The sequence below is a fragment of the Sparus aurata genome, chromosome 4, assembly GCF_900880675.1.
Source record: "Sparus aurata chromosome 4, fSpaAur1.1, whole genome shotgun sequence".
NCBI classification, from domain to species: Eukaryota; Metazoa; Chordata; class Actinopteri; order Spariformes; family Sparidae; genus Sparus; species Sparus aurata.
Window position 1 is genome coordinate 27,888,662 of NC_044190.1, and position 14,269 is coordinate 27,902,930.

The 14,269-nt window shown below is 43.9% G+C and overlaps 1 protein-coding gene across 1 annotated transcript in view; it reads right to left on the bottom strand.

Moving 5' to 3' along the window:
- Nucleotides 1-4,371: 4,371 nt before the first annotated feature.
- The window catches only part of mafa (MAF bZIP transcription factor a), an 88,147-nt gene continuing 78,249 nt past the window's right edge, over nucleotides 4,372-14,269 (bottom strand). Inside the window, exon 3 of the mRNA XM_030414558.1 lies at nucleotides 4,372-13,409. The gene's annotated coding sequence lies outside the window, so the exon portion shown is untranslated. The remainder of the gene's footprint in view (nucleotides 13,410-14,269) is intronic.

The window sequence follows — 14,269 nt, forward strand, 5'->3', positions numbered from 1 at the left end:
AGTCATATAGTTAATATACATATTATATGTGACACTGTATTCTAGTAAAAACTCTGACTGCTGTAAGCACAATGAAGTAAATTTGACTAAACATCTCTTATAGGACGAGGAAGTGAAGCAGCTGCAGAGTCCAAACCACGCTTCCTCCACAACACACCCACTTGTACACGATGTTGTGTGTGGTTGAGGAAGACAGTAGACCAGAGCAGATCAAAAGTAAATGAGAATGTTAATAATAAAGGTTGCAACTTCAGCAACTGCGAGGCAAAGAAAGAAGATAAAACCTAGTCTTTGCGTTTGAAGCATATCAGTAAATGACTTTCACAGCAAATAGTGTGATCTGATTAAAAGACAAATTTCATCTTCTTCTTCTTCTTCTTCTTCTTCTTCTCAATCTATGAATGAATGCAAACAAATGGGGCTAAAGAAAACAAAATACATTGAAAAAATAAATACAAAGATATTTTTGATATCAATGAGTTATGTTCGCCTGACTGCTAAAAATATATGTGTATATCGATGTTGATGTTGTAAGTGGTTTTATGGATTGGCCTTTGAGTAAAATGCTCAGAGTGAATTAAAAATGTAATGATAAGCAGTCACACCCCTTTATTGAGATTTTATTGAGATAGGTACAAAAACAGAAAGGGTTGCTCTGTATGTGCTGCAGTTTTGAGCAGAATCAAGGTTTGCCGTCTCGGTTTAGACCACAAAGCCTCTTATTATTATTTTATTATCGTCATAAGTACAGGTGCAACTTTCAACTCTCAGCTGCATTATGTATGAATGTGATAATGTATTCTTATGTCTCTCCTGTGACCAAATAAGCCCCAAAAATGACCTGCCCGACCCATATTTGGAAGTTCGACCTCCTTCGTCTTTCTTCACGTTAGTGCTGCCGCTGCAGGCGGATGCACTGCTGCAACGGAAAATACGTACACGTCAAATTCTTTAGCTTTAATGCAGAAACAAGGGAGAAAGGAAGGACAGGGAGAGGGAGGAATATTAGGATAGCGTTGGTTTGAAGCCATGATCATTTCAAATATATATGTATCTACCATAAAATATAATAAGGGCTATGTTAAAATGTAACTTCTACCTTTGTGCAGTGTTGCACCGTACAACTTTCCACACACACGCATTCAAGTTTACATTGTGTTTAATTCTGTCTATTTTCGAGGCATGCAGCATGTGTGTGTGTGTGTGTGTGCATGCATGTGTTTCTGTTTGTGTTGAGCGCGACCGTTGTCAGGACGTGGTTGTCAGCGTGAAAGACGACAACAAACATGCGAGCGCGCTGCCAGACGTTACACAATAGGCGTACACCCAGCAACCCCCCCCCCCCCCCACACACACACACACACCTCCCCTCCAGTCACAATTGCCTTTTTCTCTCTGTTGTGCCTTTGTTTTGCCCGGCCTCATTTGTGATGGTATTTATCTCGGTAAAGGATACAAAAAACCTCGCTCTTGTCTGAAAGAAGAGTCATTTACAATCATTTACATTAACAAAAAAAGAGAAAAGAAAATGTATTTTACCATCACAATAACCTCAGACAATGCCTTATTCATTTTCGAAGCAACACATGAACAGAGGTAACACGCGCTCTCATTGTTCTGGGTAGAAATGTGCCACAGACGCGACCGTCTCCTCCGTGCACTTTGTGTATTAGATAATGAGAAGATGCTGATAAGTGCCTCAATACAATCTGCTCCCCATTGGCTAATCCACATCATTCAGCATTGTGGGGATCACAATGATGGTTTATTATTGCTCATTCTGAGCTCAACAATGATTTAAACATTTACAATATGGGAACAAACACGCCGCCTTAGATCACTCATCCATTTAAGAGGATGCCAGTTCTGCTTAGTGGCAGCGGTGCTGCTCGGAGGCTGTAGATCATTGTTAGTCTCAAAGCTCTCCAGAAGATGCCTACCTTTGAAAAGAGCTGCGCCGAGAGAGAGGAAAAATATACCGAGGATGCCTGATATACAGTATGTGAAATGAGATACAAGTGAGCTTAATTACACACTTGGATACATATAGGTTTACAGTGAAACACAGAATATGAATCAAGGATGGAACTCCGTCGTGATGTGGCCCGCAGTAAATGTTCCCATTTCCCCAGGATCTTATAAAGACGGAACATCTTGTGTTTAGCTCATCTATCTATCCCTCCTCCGCCGGGCACCTGGGGTATTGAATTCCACCGACACTCAGGCCCCTTAATGAGAAGCAGAACGACACCTTCACATTATAGCTCGTGCCCTACCTCTTTCCATTTCTATGACTTGCTTTAATAAATTACTGTCCAATAAGAACTTTTATGATCTTGGCATATGTTGCCTTTTATAGGTGAAAATAATTGCGTTCCCAGATCACCCTGCCCATTCTGAACATGAGAATGAGACCAGCGGAGCCTACAAAATGAGATAGTTTCACAGTGTCTGCACAAGTCCTTCTCATTTGGGTCGTTACGCCCCCCCCCCCCCCCCGGTCTCTCTCAGTTTCCTGGTATACCTTCACAAGCACCCCCCCCCCCCCCCCCCCCCTCTTTGCCACTCTCAGCTCCACTCATGCCTGGAGAGGCCCGTGCTTGCATGCCAACAGGCACTCTTAAACCCACAACACCATCCCCCAATCTACAGCGTGCACACACACACACACACACACACACACACACACACACACACACACACACAGTCTCGTTTTTGAGTTCCCACTGAAGTGTGACAGAAGCCACTTGACAGGTGACACACACACTTGATGTTATCGGGTCAGGGCCAGAGATTCAGCCTCTTGAGTGATGAGAGACTGTCACTCGCATTGTTTATCTGCGCTACAGGAGGGGAGAGAGCCGAGTGACGGAGAGAAAGTGAGTGTTTCTTTCTTTCTTCGCCATATATCACTCAAGGGGAAAGTGAGGGAGGGGGGGGCAGAGAAAAAGACAGAACCCCTTGCTCCCCGGAGCCGAGAGAGCGCACATATGGAATATCCGGCCGTGACCCGTGACTCAAACATCGAAACTGCAAGGATACGCACGGTACGCCCGATGATATGATTCATTATACGGGTTTCCCCTGAAAAGGCCAGAGCAGACGGGGAGCCTCACACGGGCCTAAAATAGAATCCCTCCTCAATCATTTAGAGAAATGTGCTGGAGTCGGCTCACAAATTGATGCGGCTTTGTTATCGGCATTGTCAATTGATTACACCTAGGGCGATAATGAAATAACTAATTGAATGTGTCCTCTTGTAAACAATTTGTTGAAACGTGCAAAACACAAGCGGCCGGTCTCGCAGTCCTCCCGCACGAGTGTGAGCGGCTTTTAATTAATTGAAGAGTGAGCCTGATAACCTTCACAAAAACAGCCATGACTTTAGTTGCAGGCGATGAGTAATGTCACCCCAAACCACATAACCACATAATGCTTGGGCAAATATCCCAAAAAAGGTTTCATGTCCCGCAGATAATCTTACGTTTTTGATGAGATATGATAACCAACAGCTGTTTAGCCAAGGCCAAGGTGAAGTGAAACTTAACCTCCCGGCTCTGTCTTACAGCTGGGGAGCCAGGGGTCAAAGGTCATCGTTTGAGAGACCGCGGTTTTCTTTGTATTTCATCGCGGGTATAATGAGTGAAAAGACCCAGCACTTGCAGAAGAGACACAAACGCCCCTGAAGGCCCTTTATAATTAAACGCTTTCATTTTCCTCACTTCCTCTTTGTCTTTCATTAATTGTCCCCTTCACGTCCGTCTTATATCATCGCCGGGAAAAGTATGCACAAGTGAAGAGGACAGTTCAGAACATGACACACAACACCATTTTTTTTCTTGTTACAATAATTATTTATTAAATTTAAAATATCTTTAGCACAGATTAAAAATTAGACACTTCCATCTACCATGAGCGCCTTTGGGGGGTTTAACATGGTTCTAACATGGTTGAAAATAAACACTCTTAGAAACCAAAAAAGATTTCTCCCGACTTCCTCCATCGCTATCTTCATAAAATGTCACATTAGAGTTGCTAGGGCAGAGGCAAATTTGGCATGTAGACAATCATCGTTTTCCCCCACTGGACATATAGTATTAGAAAAAAAAAAAAAAAAAAAAAGAAATGTTTTTAAAGTTTTCAAAATCTCTTTCCCCTTTTTGCAAATCATGATTTGGAGAATTTGGAATGAGTCAAAATTACCTTCTTGTACCAGCTTTATAGTTTTTTTTTGTTTTTTTAAATGGTTTTGCATTCATCTATCTGACACAAATGCAGGCCGCTTTAAAATAGCAGCAACACTTTTAAAGCTGGTGATTCGTCTTTTTGGTGTGATAACTCAAATGGCAGCCCACTTTCTACTGCTTTTAGTCAAGGTTTTTTTTTTTTTTTTCTTTTTTTTTTTTTGCCATGGCGTTTTATTGGCTGTGTTAGACACTAAGGATATGTAATTAATTATTAAGTGTATGCGTGTGAACGTGCAGAGGCAATGAGAAAAGACTACAAAGTGTATGGTCAGACTGCCATCGTTCTCCTCGTCCTCTTAGTTCCCCCCGACCCCCGGTTGTTTCCACAAACCAGTGATTTATGGTCCTTTTTGCCTCAGCCCTACCTTATGAAACATAAAAAAGATAACAAGTAACATGAGCAGAGCACTGTAGTAAATGGCAGGCCGATGCATTAGTTATCAGTAAGAAAACATTAACAGCAAAGACATATATTTTTTCCAGTTTTGAAGTTGTTTACAAACCATATCCTTGTTCACAATTTATTATGTTTTTCCATGTTTGATTTTTTTTTTTTCTTTTTTTTTTCTCTTTGTCGTCATTACATGCCATAGGAGAAGTCTGGATTACAAAAAAGTACCTGAACAAATTGCTTGTATATTAGCATGCATAGCTGTTTTTGTATTTACATCCTATTTACAGACCTCGAAACCAAGAAGAGAAGGGATCTACAATGCATTTTTCTTTCATGTGTGTCATTTACATATCTAGGATGGAGAACAAAAAAAGGAGCAGCCTCATACCGATTTGCAGAGTACACAGGACATGCACGCAAAATGGAACGTTTGCTTGACTGAACAAAGGGTGTTGTTTTTATTCCCTGTCGCCGAGAAAAAGGAATAGCTCAATTCTGTAACAGGCTCTCTGTCTCTGACCGGTGCTACTGCGTTGCATAACACAGATCTATTTTTTTTTTTTTGTCTGTATTGCGCACCAGTGTCTGAGCACAGGGGGCTCGGAAAGGTTAATTTACGATGTTAACCGTGCCGTGAAGGGAAAAGCAAATAGGAAAGAGCATGCACAGCACCAGAGAAGGACATTAAGCTGCAGCTACATCTTTCTCTTTTCTCGCTCTCTCTCTATCTGTCCAGTGACAACAGTAGGGGCCCCCCTCGATGTGTACAGAGACACGGGGCTATCACCATCCATCACTGCAGACATACTGAAAGGATCTTTCACCAGTGATCGGGCTGCAAGCAGGAGCCCCACTACTGACATCTCAGCGTTTATTTATTTGTTTTTATTTTCGTCGGTAGCCGCAGGAAAATGCTCCTATCAACGTAACACATGTGTGCAAGAAAATAAAAAAAAGACATTTGCTGGACAGTTTAGTTAACAGGATACAAAGGTGATGAGAATCAATGCAAATTATGTTATCTACAGTTGAAAATTATAGAACAACTCCAAAATATAGTGTAAGACCACATCTGTGCACATTTGACTTCTCTTACGTGTCCGTTTTTGTTAAAGGAATGGAAGACTTGGATATATCTAGGCTGCAGACAGTATTTTCGGTCCAGGGGCCAGTAACCTACTCAGGGGGGCGTCGCAGTCATTAAAGATATTGCTCAGTTAGTGAGAATAACATCAGTACCACGTCCTTAATTCTCCCCCTCTACTGCTGGTCCTGTGTCCACCTCCAGCTCATTTACACTCAACCTCTAATATAGGCAATCAACAGCACTATCCCCTCACTGGGGGTCCATAAACACTTGATTTCACAGAAACTGCCTTTGATAAAAGGAGGGGAGGCGACCGCAGGAGCATGTTAATGTGCTTTCCCATAAAGCTTATCTCTGACTGGGGTCATGGAGGCCAAGTGGCAAGGGGCTGATCGCCAGAGCAATAAGACCCCAGAAGCCGTTACCGCAGCTTACGACCCCTCTGACGATAACAGAGCCGACCGAGGCCTACCTTTTGGATAATCAAACCCCTCATCCAGGCCCATGTGGGAAATAATGTGGACATTTACTACAGTACAATTGAAATGAGGGCCGAGCACAAATTAACCTCTGGCAACGGAGAAGGGGCTCGCTGTGATAGGAATCATAAATTTTTAATCGGCAGCAGTATTTTTTTTTTTCAAACGCGTGTAAATACAAAATCATGAGCCGACCGGCGCCGTTGGGACACGACTGACGTTTAAACAAAGTTCAAACAGAAAAAAATGAATATCAAATGTCCCTTTACCTTCAAAGGCGACAGATTTCCTCGAAAACATATTCCTTTAAGGTACGTATTGTTTTTCTACGTCGAGCTGCACAATTATGTTTCCTCTATTTCCCGTCAGGTGAATGTGATGATACTGTATTATTTAGCGGACTAAAGACGGGCGCTTTTGAAGAACACTTTGATAGCATATGGTTATCTCCCGCTGTGTCACACTCTCTGCTCCGTAGGGGGCCCAGAAGGGACGTATGCGCAACTTTCTGGACTCTGCAAACTTTTCACTTCTCTCAAACTGAAGGATTACACCCTGTTCGCAGCGGGGGGAACAGCATGCGTCCTAGTATCTCCTCCCTTGAGCCACTTTAATCTCCACTCTACACCCCAGAAGACAAAACCCTGATGTCCCCTCAAAACAGAACCGGGCTCAGAAGCTCAGAGTTTAACCGTTCGACGATTCTCTGTGTATCCGTCCCAGGTCTTTGCATGATCACAATGAGCTCGGCGACCAGAGAGTCCGTTCTGTGTGTTCCGTATACATTAGCTTCATCAATTCTGTTTCAAAGCAGGCAAATTGGAGTCGAGTTAAGCTGTTTTTTCCTGCCGTTAATTTTCTCTCTTTTTCCTGGCTCAGGTGCAGGAGACTAAATCAAGCTGTCAGAAACCAGACTGCACAGCTAAACGGTGCAGGCTGAAATGCCACCTGTCCACAGCTTCTGGCGATTTATTATTCCCCCATTTATTTATTTCTATAGTGGCAACTTGGGGTATTTGTAAAAGTCCTCGCTGCTTCTGACAAACACAGCCTGCTCGTGTTTCGATACATTCACGTACAGCCCTTTTTACGCGAACACTCGGGCTATTCCGCCGCGGCTAATGGATGTGTTATTTTCCTCCATTACCTAATCAGATGCTGAAGATTTGGTTTACAGCATTTATCAATGGTATTACACCGAGGCCAGCCCAGAGCATTTACTCCAATTGAGGCATTTTGGTTAATCTGATTCTCTCTCGTCCTCCCCCCTCCCCGCGCCAAATCTTCCTGTGAGACCGTCTCATCTCAGCGAGGGGCTCGATGGCTAACTGCTCACCCAGGGCACGAGCTTATGCGCAGGCCAGAGCGAGGTGGGAGTGAGGGGCTTTAAAGGCTGTATTATTCATCCCCGTCATTAGCTGTGTGACATAAGGAGGTCTGCTCCGTCTTCGCGACTGTCTGGCTATCAGAACTACCCTCGTCCGCCGTATCTCCCAATCCAAATCCTCGCCGCCTCTCACGCTACATTTTCAGGCGCTTTTACGAGTTCTCTTTCAGCCAAAACACACAAGAAACAGGCGAGTGTTTGTGTGAGCGCCGTGACGATGTAAACACACTACTTTGAGCTCTCTCACGCGAGTCATTTTTCGAGAGTCTCGGGTCGGCCTGGAGGTCAGGATTACAGCAGAGCAGTTGACACGGGGTGGCCTCACTGTAATCCTTTCACCTTTGACCCCCCCCTGACTCCCACTACCCCGATGTCTGGCTGGAGGTCACTGTTAATCATGACACCCCACCAGACACAGACACACGGGGACAGAGTGTGTGCCTGTGTGTGACAGAGAGAGGGAGAGAGAGGAAAAGAGCATGGATGTGTGTGTGCCCCTGCATATTTTCTACATTATAGAGTTCACGAGTTAAGTAGCTGCCGGTTGCATTCCTAATTTGTATTCAAGTTTTGAAGATTACACAGTATTGTCAATGTTAAGTCTGGCATGGCAGATGGCCCTAAATACTACAATACCCATAAGCCTCAGCGACTGTTGAGAGCCAGAGGTGCAAATCAGAGGGGGTAGCAAACTCTAAACCCTTTGTCTCTGCTGTTGGGAATAAAATACGTCGGATGCTGTTCCTTTATCCATCGAGCGTTGACCCAGAGTCAAAAAGTGAGTTAATTCGAGTTCCAGATTAGCTTGTGCTCTTGTAGCAGCACACATATCTAAATTTAAAGCTCCCTGATTGGAATTATGTTGCAGAAATATACGTTAGGCGTCGTAATTAACTTCCATCCCCCCATCTTTGTTTTGACGCGCTCTTTGCCTGCCTGAGCTGCGTTGAAATGTTGAAGCTAATTTGCCGAAAATACATGAAAAGCTGCCTGAGCTTTGTAACGTTGCTTAAGTGAAATTAATCATAAGGGTTATCTGTTGGTGCCACCTTTGTATTTGTTTTGAAAGTTATTGTGTAAGTCATGTCTTTTTTTGTGGTCGTCTTAGAGATACATTAGGCCTCATTTTGCTGTACTTATTCAAGTTTATTTGGCTCAAACACCTTGTTCATCCTCCCCTACATTTTGAGAACCTTTGTTTTAAAGTTTCCTGTTGAGCAAATCACCATTATTGTGTAATTGTCTCTGTTTGGCCGTATTTTTAAAAAAAAGTGTAACAAAATAGTCCTTCCCTCGTAGTTAACCTTATGTTTTTTATGTGCGGAAGCTTCTGCCTTCGACTTTTTTATCAAACTTGTGAATCTTTTCGTATTGATGATCATCGGCTGAGAATCTCCTAGAATTGACCTCCAAAAGTGGTCTAACTGTTGAGTCGAGTAACAGTGTTCGTGGGGCCCAGTGAATAAGATTTTCCCCTGAACAGCTCCTTCCACTTCATAACTCTATTATGTAATGTGAAGATTGTCTATTGTGGTATTTTAATTTGCTGGAAATGTTACATATATCATCATACTGCAGCATGATGTAGCATGCTGACTACTCTAAATGAAACTGTTAGCAGTTAGCCTGGTTGAAATTTAAGACCACGGGCTGTGTGGGCCTTCCTGTCATCATCAGACCGCCCACCTTTGTTCCTATTGTCTGTCTCACAGGTTGTTTTTCTCCCCGGTGTCCTGCCTCTGTGTTTACTCTGCTGCTCGGCCCCGGTGTGTATCTGCTTCAGCGTTCCACAGATGTATGTGGCACTTGCACAAGCCTGCCAGTGATGACACTAATGTAGTGTTTAGTCAGGAGCACACAGACTTATTAACCAGTTGATAGAATGAGCTGGATGGTAATCAAATAAAGCAGATGTAAGTTAATAAGCTGCATGCGCGGTGGAGTGAGCTACGGCGCGGATTTGTGTGGGCCGGCGTGGCACTTGTAGGCTGCTACTGGTGCTTTCAGCGTGGTTAAGTGGAGATATTACATTTGCGTTTTTCATAGAAATATAAACATATGAATATCTCTTAACCTGAAGCTACAAATTGCTGTCTCCTCCTCGCTCTTTCCCTCATCTTGTTTATGTATCGGACATGAGTGAGGCGCCTCAATGGCCCAATATGACTCGGTACCCTCTTTGCTTAATCCAAAAATAAGATTGTGGTGCCGCTTTGTCCTGCTCTCACACTGACCACAGAGATGCATTGGCCGCTCCGCTGACAGAGATCGTATCTATCCAGAACAAAAGGGAAACGGGATGAGGAAGAGGAGAATGAAGATGGGATAAGACAGGGGACGGTCTGCAATGGTAAAGAAAGGTACGAGCTTAGTGTCTAAGAAAGAGGTGGGTGAATGGGAGAGGAAGGCTGATTAAGTGGGGCCCGTACGAGGGAGGTAGAGGAGAGAAAGGCAGCGGACGGGGCCCAATAGGGGGTAAATCTGAATCAGTAGCGCTCTATATCCTTCATATGCCTGCCCCCCTCCTCCCTCCCACATATCCATCATGTTAATATACCTACAGCGTGGCCCTCTGGGTAATATATCTTTGACCTGTGATTACGCTAACAGCTTATTGTTTGCACACTGAACAATCCCATTATGTCGACGATCTGTTTACATACAGCCTTGCTGTTTAGATTAGCATGGTGTGTGTGTGTGTGTGTGTGTGTGTGTTTGACAGAGAAAGAGAAAAAATAGCGAGGATGTGCCTCCATGGGTGCACGTCCACGCGTTCTGTATATGAACATGTGCATCTATGCGTGTTTGCGTACAGGCACCGACCCCAGTCAGGGTCACTGCCGGATACAAGCGCACACTGCTTGCCTGACTGTCAGGGCAGAACAACACAGAAGCTGCGTTCAAACGCACAAAAAACAGCAAATCAACCTGTCACACGTCACCTGCAGCTGCTTAGAAAAAGAAAAAAAATGGGGCTTTGTTTGACTTCTGAGAAAGTGGAAAGCCTCGAGGCTCAGAGAAGATCAGCGCTTGCTCAATGTCTTGTTTCCTACCACACGCAAGCGTCTCATGTTTGACTGACATCTTCATCCTTCCTGTATTTTTTAAAATCTTCTTTAACTAATCACCGCTAAGTCACATGGCCTAATTTCAAGTTTCTTTACATGTTGACTGTAAATACACCCATGTGATACATGGTGCTCTGACAGTGTTTGAAATGAGACGCTTTCTTCATATAAATTGGTTGAACACAGGGACATACAAATTAAGTCCTATAAAAGTGTCGATATAGGAAAGAGGGTGCACTGACAAAAGTTTCACTGATTTGATTAGTTTCATTGAAAAAGTGATTTAATTCCTCTCCACTCTTACAGTTTCACTCATTAAAAGTTCTGTCCACGGAGAGTGCAGATGCAGTGGGCAGGCACCGAGGAATCACTGGGATAGAAGGGTAACAAGTATTTAAGCGCAAGCCCGAACATCTGGTCGAGCTGAGGGCCGCGCTCATTAACACAAAGTTAACCTCAGACAGGACATGAGGTCATGACAGCCCAGAGAGCCGCATGACGCTGTAACAGTTTGAGGTCAGGGGGTTATTAGAGTCTCCAAGGTGGCTGCCAGTCAGAAAAAAAAAATAAATAAAAAATCCAAAAGGTGGAAAAGAAGCAGGAGAAGACCTTAAATTTTTTGTCAAATTACTCTTTCCCCTCGCTTTCCTTTTTCTCTGCTCTCTCGCCGCCCTGCTCTCGGACTTCTCTGGCAGCGCGCACACTCATTGAGATGTGCAAATCCCTTTGACGTAGGATGAATAGACAGTTGCTGGCAGGATGCCCCGTGCCACTTTGTGCGCTGCCACTTAATTGGAGCGCCCCAGTTTGCCTTCCCTCCTCTCTTCTCCTACCCACGCTCGCTGCGGCCAGGTTCCGTCTGACATTAAAGGCGAGGTTATGCGTCCCTTCAGAGGGTTGAAACCTTTGAGCCGAGCGGACCCCTCGCAACGGAAAAGAGGAACGGAAAAGACTTTTTTCTGTCGTATTAACTGTGAGTTTGCTCAAATCAAAGTTGGGTAGATGTAAAGCTGACAAAGAGAGTTTAGCGAGTGAGTCCGTCCGCTGACCACCTGCACAGCCTCCTCTATGAATAATGGTCATGTTCCATCTACAAGTCAGCATGCAAAGTACAGCATCGGAGTCCACACTGCACACAATGGATATACTGTACATATATACAGCAACGTATTTAAAAGGCGCTGTGTGTGATTGTGCGTCTGTATGCATGCGCTCGTATATGTGAGTGTGGTTGTGTGTGTCTTGTTTTCTCCATCGGTAGCGTTCTGAGCGACTCTATCCTCACGAGGCTCTAAGGGACATGCAGCAGAGAAGTGGGCCGAGGGGTACAGTAGTGGGGGGACGGGGGTATATAAATGATATATATATATATATAAGTCATGATTTTCTGGATGCACAGCACACACTGAGAGGTAGAGGATGCACGATGGTGAAGATGAGGCGCTCATTCAACATGTATTTTCCCTGTTGTCCATGCATAAAGGTCTGTCCTTATCTTCCGGGGGTAACCTTTTTAGGTTGTCTGTCCATTGGCACTCCGTTTGGTTATCTTCACAGTGGGCAGAGTCCTCACGTCCACATGCGTAGGCTCCGGATGGGCGCACCGTGTCGAAACCATGCGAAGAAGGAAGCGGCTCCTCTCTTGCTACATCAGCTACAACCCGCTCACAGAGAGGGACAGGGCGATTATTGCCATGGGAAAGAATAAATAGGAGAACAATATAATTAAATATGATGAAAATATATATGTGCCAGTGTGATCTCATCGCTCATGGCTCATGGCTCAAGCCTGCTGTTCTCCTTCAGTTTGACCGTTCGTTTCCAGGTGGAGCTGATTGATGAGAAAAGAAACTGCTGCCCTCTGGTCCTTCCATGGTAGTCAAATAATAACATCACCTATAGCTAATAATTTTTATGCACCTATTCAAATACATAGGAAAAGTGTCCAGGTACCTGGGACTATGTCCTTAACTACCAGAAAACAAGTGTTTTAAACTTCTCAAAAAGGTTTGTCTGAAATATCCACGTATTGAGATTTGTGATCTACTAGGGGAGTGGTAAATATACACTATAGTCTGTTCCATGCTGTTGTCTTCATTCATCTCTATTTACATGTACTAATGTGGATATTGAGGAGGAAGACTAGGCCGTTATGTAAAGAGAATAAGAAGAGTAGGAAGTACATTTTTTTTTTTTTTTTTTACAGTCCAGATAACTCCAAAGAGTCGAGGAAACAATACCGGAAATGATAATTACATGATCTCTGAGGAGGTAAGAAGACTTCATATGGAAAATATTTACCCATGAGTACTCTATCCACAGATATGAAGTTGGTGAGAGTGACTTGGTATGTTTTCCTATATTAGGAATAAGAATAGGATTTTTTATTATGATCTATTTACAGAAGCATGCATCAACTATCTTCCCACCAAAGTGAAAATAGTCCTTTCCGATTGGATTCATCTGGCGCTGTCAACCATCTCATCAGTATGAGTCTGTCTTGTCTTTCTGTCTTTTTTTTTTTTCTTCGTGTTTCGTAGAAAAAAGCTGGAGGTAAAATGTCAGGGAGGGAAACAGGAGCAGTAAGAGGCTTTCAAGAATTTCACTGTCGGGGGATTTCGAGGGATTTCAGTGGGCCTTGTCTTTTTGTTCTTCAGTGAAGTCATTTTTGAATGTTGTGCTTTGTAGGTATCTCCGTGTGATTGGTCATCCGCTCTGACGCCATCACTGCTCGGTCGTTGGGTTACCTGTTGACACAAAGAGAGAAACGAGGGGAGAGGATAGAGGAGAAGAAGAGGGGTTGGACAAGAAAAAGAAAAAAGGAAGGGATTAAAGTGTGACTCAGAACACAATCCTCTCACATACTTTTTTCATGTTGTGCGTCCATGAATGCATGCACACACACACGGGACCATGAGGCGGCGAGTGACCTGTACTGGACCTTTGTCTGAGCTCGTTCAGGCTTTATGGTGACACACAGTGAGTCAGTCACTGTATTTGGGGGGGGAGCTGTCACTGGTGCCAGTGTAAAAACAAAGGCGGAGTGACCACCCTGTGAGTGTACATGGCGAGCCCCACTTGGCTGAGATTCAGACTGACAGTGGCGTCAGCATGATGGGGTGACTCCTTAATCAGCTTCAATTAAGGCCAAGGAGAGACGAGCAAATTCAGCGTGGATGAGTCCACCCTGTGTCCACTTCCCTCTACGTTCTTTAATCCCTTCACGTTGAAAAAACTTCATAAGAATACTGTTCTTTGTCGTGTTATTTTGCGTCTTGAAACACAGAAAGTCTTGTGAGCAGCTCGCACACTGTGTTGAGGATGATTCATGTAGCCAGAAGGAGCTTTGTGGGTGGGCCATTAGACGCAGAGACTATAGTGGAATTCAGCCGCTATCTACTGGAGATCCAATTACATGACCCTACTGTAAAGGTGCCTCGCCTGGACCCAATATAAATCACCATAAACAAAGCAAGTATTGACATTGCTTTGCATACCGTTACAGCTCCGCTCATGCCTGTAAAAATCTGGAGTTATTATCATAGCTGTAAACACCCAATTCAATCAAAGAGGGTGTATTTTATTAGCTGTAAGATTCAGATTTTTT